At 44.8% G+C, this 5,142-nt stretch overlaps 1 protein-coding gene across 2 annotated transcripts in view; it reads right to left on the reverse strand.

The window, feature by feature from the left end:
• Window positions 1–3,784: 3,784 nt before the first annotated feature.
• gad1a (glutamate decarboxylase 1a) overlaps window positions 3,785–5,142 on the reverse strand; it is a 30,388-nt gene continuing 29,030 nt past the window's right edge. For both annotated transcript variants that reach the window (XM_031582051.2, XM_031582046.2), the window contains exon 17: window positions 3,785–5,142. This exon is cut by the window's right edge and continues 956 nt beyond it. The gene's annotated coding sequence lies outside the window, so the exon portion shown is untranslated.

The raw sequence follows: 5,142 nt of genomic DNA on the forward strand, positions 1-5,142 counted from the left end.
TGATGAGTGTGATGAGTGTGATGGGAGTGATGAGTGTGATGAGTGTGATGAGTGTGATGGGAGTGATGAGTGTGATGAGTGTGATGAGTGTGATGAGAGACGGGCTGATGAGAGTGATGAGTGTGATGAGAGTGATGAGAGTGATGAGTGTGATGAGTGTGATGAGTATGATGAGTGTGATGAGAGATGGGCTGATGATGAGAGATGTGGAGGGTGACGTGGTGAGGCCAGGCTTGTGAAAGCCCTGCATGAGAGACATTGCACGCCTCCACGACTCCTCTTCCACGCCTTATTAATCTGACGGATGGGCTTAGACTATTATTAAGGCACACACACACACACCACACACCACACACCACACACACACACCACACACCGCACACCACACACCGCACACCACACACAGATGGGCGTCTGTCTGGAGATTGTGGAGGCTATGGCAAAAATCCCAACCCAACATTGAAGCCTAAATATAAAACTCCACACTACATGCCATGCAACAGAGCCCCTGTCCCCCCCCACACACACACACCAGCTCCCAGAGCCCCTGTCCCCCCACACACACACACCAGCTCTCAGAGCCCCTGTCCCCCCACACACACACACCAGCTCTCAGAGCCCCTGTCCAGCACTGCACCTTTCAGGGTGTCTCCTCTTATGGCATGGCCTGAGATCGCTGCCACAGACCCCCCCACCCTACACACACACACACACACACGCACGCACGCACGCACGCACGCACGCACGCCAGCTCTCATGCAGTCTGACATTTATTAGATTCAACAAAAACTCTATTTCTAGGTACGAGAGAGTTGCAATGCAGTCTTGCAAAAAAATATAAAAAATCTTTACTACATTTTCCCCATGTGCTCCCAGGCCTGAGATCCAGCCCTGTGTGTACACACACATACATATACAGTACACACACACACACACACACACATGCGCGCACACACACACACACACACACACACACACACACATACTGTACATATACAGTACACACACACACACATGCGCGCACACACACACACACACACACACACACACACACACACACACACACACACACACATACTGTACATATACAGTACACACACACACACACATGCGCGCACACACACACTCACACACACTCACACATGCGCTCGCACAAACACACACACACACACACAAACAAACACACTACTGCTCAAATGGCCACTGTCCAAACCATCCACCACCAATGATCCTCATTTCCTTCCTTTTTCACTACACCCCCCCCCCCCACACACACACACACACACACACCATAGACACACACACACACACACACACACACACCCCACACCTATTTAGAACTACTCCAGGCTGACTTTCCTTTGTCACAGACCCAGACACCATGCAGGCAGTCAGGCTGTGATGGGCGGTGGAGAGGGAGCAAAGGGGAAAGAGAGAAGGGGGGTTTAGATAAAGCGCCTCCTAAATTACTTTGGCTAGATTCTGGTTCCCCTCCACTGACTACATCCATAAAGCTGTCCTGACCTGAGACTACCCCTGTCTGACTGCACTGTCTGTGTGTGTGTGTGTGTGTGTGTGAGAGAGAGAGAGAGAGAGAAAAAAAGGAGAGATACAGAGACAGAAAGAATGAAACACTGAAACATCACCTCAGTGAATCAGTGGAATGATTTTACATTTTTGGTCCGTATCATCATTTCCCCATATATAACTATTCTGAGGGTCTTTAGAACAAAAATAGGGGTTAGGGACTTAACCACGTCTTGACATTTGAGGTAGATGCTACTAACACGAAACGTAAATCAGTTCTAATGATCTCCGATGTACTTATTGATTATTCTGTTGCAGTGCAGGAATAAATTCTGAATAAATAAATAATCATATGAATGAATAATAAATTCTCAGCGGGGCCCATTTTTTTGATAATGATTAAGACGACCCATTCAGTAGGTACATTAAGCAAGACAATTGTATCAATTTGTTGTTAGCTGATTACCTCATACAGCAATACCTTTTTTGTCCACTAGATGGCAGCACACAACAGAAAGATTTCCCCTCTAGCTACATAGAGTGGCTAGTTACAGGTGGAAAGCTATGGAAGAAAGTTGCATCCAGGAGCCTGCATAAGCAAAAATGATGTGGCTCCACAATAAATTATCCCACTTATTCATTATTCAAATTACTCAAATGTATGTGTGTAGTCTATGAGTGTGTGTGTGGGAAAGTGTTGTGCACATGATCATGAGTGAGCTTCCATGACAAACTATCGTGACCCCTTGATGACACAATACATGTTTTATACTAACTGATGTTCTTCCAGGAAAGAGGGGTCAGTGGAGCGTTAGTGTGTGTGTGTGTATGTGTGCGTGTGCCTGTGCGTGCACAGATGCACAGAAAAGAGATATAGATTCAGTCTACAAACCACAAGTCATTTACGTTATGTGTTTTCCGTATGAAATCCCACCCTGCCAAGCAGACTTTACTGTAGGGATTGTGAACGGCCAGCGTTCGGAAGGACACGAAAAGGGAATTTCAGCAATGCAGGTCCTTTATTAAAGCTTAAACTTACAAACTTAGGCACTCAAACATAACTAAAAACAGGTAAACCCACCGGCTTCCACCCAGTGTTACTGGCACCTTTCCCCTCTCGCAGTCCTGCTTGTCTCTCTCTGACTCTAAAACTCTTCTAACAAACTAGTTGCTGCTCAGGTGCCAAATTAGTCTAACAATTTGCACCTGAGCTTGCAATCACTGGATGGCTCGGCCTCCCTAGTCCCCAGAGCACCTCCCCAGGGTCCTAGAGCCTGCTAAGATAATTCACTAACTTTATACCTAGTGGAACCCCAAGAGCAGCGGTGGTCTGGCTAGGTCTAGGTCTGACCCCCACCTCTTCCTCCCCAGCAAGCACATACAGCCAGACGGATAGACTCTCCTCTCTGCTCCCTCAGGACCTCACTGTTAGTACTCAGAGTGGGAGGCACAGGACTGGGGAAGGACGTGTGTGTGTGTGTGTGTGTGTGTGTGTGTGTGTGACAGATATAGACTGAAGAGGAGTGTTATAATGTGTGTGTGTGTGTGTGTGTGTGTGTGCAGCATGAGGCTGGTGGTATAATATGAGAAGGTGAATTCCCTCCCTTCTCACCATGGCAAGAAAAAGGGATGTTGCCCTCTAAGAGACTTTGACTCCCCCACCGCAATGGTTGGTTCCGTGCTCCCCCACGTTTTGGTGGAGTCCAAATTGGCCCAATTTAGCCCACGTGATTGTCCTATTTAAAGGGAGAACTTTAGAGGGGCCTGAAGGTTTAGCGCTTACCTGGTGTGAGGTTAAGTGTGTACTTTGTCTTACTGTGTGGACACTGTTTGCCTTGTATTGTGCCTTGTTTGTGCGGCTAGTTTATGTGCTTAGTTTCATGCTTAGTTTCTGGGTGGCTCATTTATGAAACGTTCTTACGCACAGATTTGATCTTAGAGTGTTCGTAGATCAAATCCACGTCAAAGTACAGATTTAGAAAAAACATCTTTGACGTGGGAAAGTATTTATCTCCACGTCAGGTCGTTTCTCTGTGTAGAACTATTCTGTCATTCTTTGTGCATGTGTATATATGGATCATATTACAATATATAAAAAAGACAGTTATTAGTTATTAGCAGTTTAACAATACTGAATTTCATTTCGATTTAACAAAAGATTTAAGAAATATTAATTCCGTTATGATTTTTGAGAGTTAAGTAGCAATAGCACACAATTGTTCATATAGACTTGGTTAGAACACAACATACCAATAGGTTCCTGTCACGATATGTTTATTAGTTTTGGCCCCCTTCATTAAGTTATGTAGTCACATACATTGTGATGTACAGCTCATACTTCATACATTCAATATACGTATCAATAATGAACAAACCGACTGACTTAATGCACGATCTGCATATCTCAGCTCATCTGTTGTGCTTTTCACTTTATAATCTTCTTTCCACTGCAAGAATTAATACCATAGGCCTAACCCCAACATTCGATTCATTAAGTTAGCAGTGACGAAATCACAATCTCACCACACATAGATTGCACTAAGGTTACAGGTGTCAGTTTATAGATTTCTACATGAATATTTAACATATTCAGTAACAGAGGATTTGCATTTGTACAATGGCGTCCGTACATGGGTTGAATTCACCTTCTTTGGTCCACAAATACACATAATTTCGCTTTAATAATTACCAACTATGTCTTTCACGGTCATAATGTCTTTTGAAATATACATAAACAAAAATACAAATGGAGCAAAAGTCAACATAAGTCCCATTCATATTTGATTTCATGTTATAAATATTCATCGTGTTAAATAGTTGCAATGTGGTCAATAGGGCCTGTTTCAAGTTTTCGTGTTGAAAAAAAAAAAAGTTGGTCACAGAGGTCTGCGTAACACTGTACAACAATCGACACACAATTTAGTATCTCTAAAAACACAGCGGCCCCAGAACGGAGCCGACACTGGAGCCGACGTGGCCCACATCTGGCCCACATCTGGCTCCGATCCGGCCAGACACGGGCCAGGTCTGGCTCGCTTGTCACCGCAGTGAGTTCTGGGACAGGACATACTTGTGACACTGACTGCAGATACAGCACAAACAGCACAACATTCCCCTCGTCCTTACAGTGAAGGTCGGGGACGACGACGACGACGACAACAGCTATCCTATGGTGCCTCTGGTTCCAGTAATAAGACACATAGACAACACGTACAGCACCAGTGTGGACACTACATAATAAACATAATAATCTACCCCTACGTCTAATCCAATCTCCAGTGTGTTGGTCGTCACGTCCAAAGTGTAGGGAACTCATCAGTTACATGGGAGAACTCAGTCAAGCATTTAAACGACTAAATGGTACTGATGCTCAGTCGATCTCCGTGGTTAAATAGCACGATTGAGAGAGTCCTCTCCCACTGCTCTGATGGACTCTGCTGTACGTTCTGCTTCGGTGCCGCAGATGAATCCATACAGTTCATTCTGTGGCGTTGACTCTGTCTTAACCCCTCCAGAGGACACAACGAGACAGATTACAACAGTAACATTCATATAGCGAAAACAAATAACAAGCCAGACGAAAACTGGAATAGACATTTGCCGTTCAGTTGAATG

This window comes from Clupea harengus, chromosome 2, assembly GCF_900700415.2.
Source record: "Clupea harengus chromosome 2, Ch_v2.0.2, whole genome shotgun sequence".
Lineage (NCBI taxonomy): Eukaryota > Metazoa > Chordata > Actinopteri > Clupeiformes > Clupeidae > Clupea > Clupea harengus.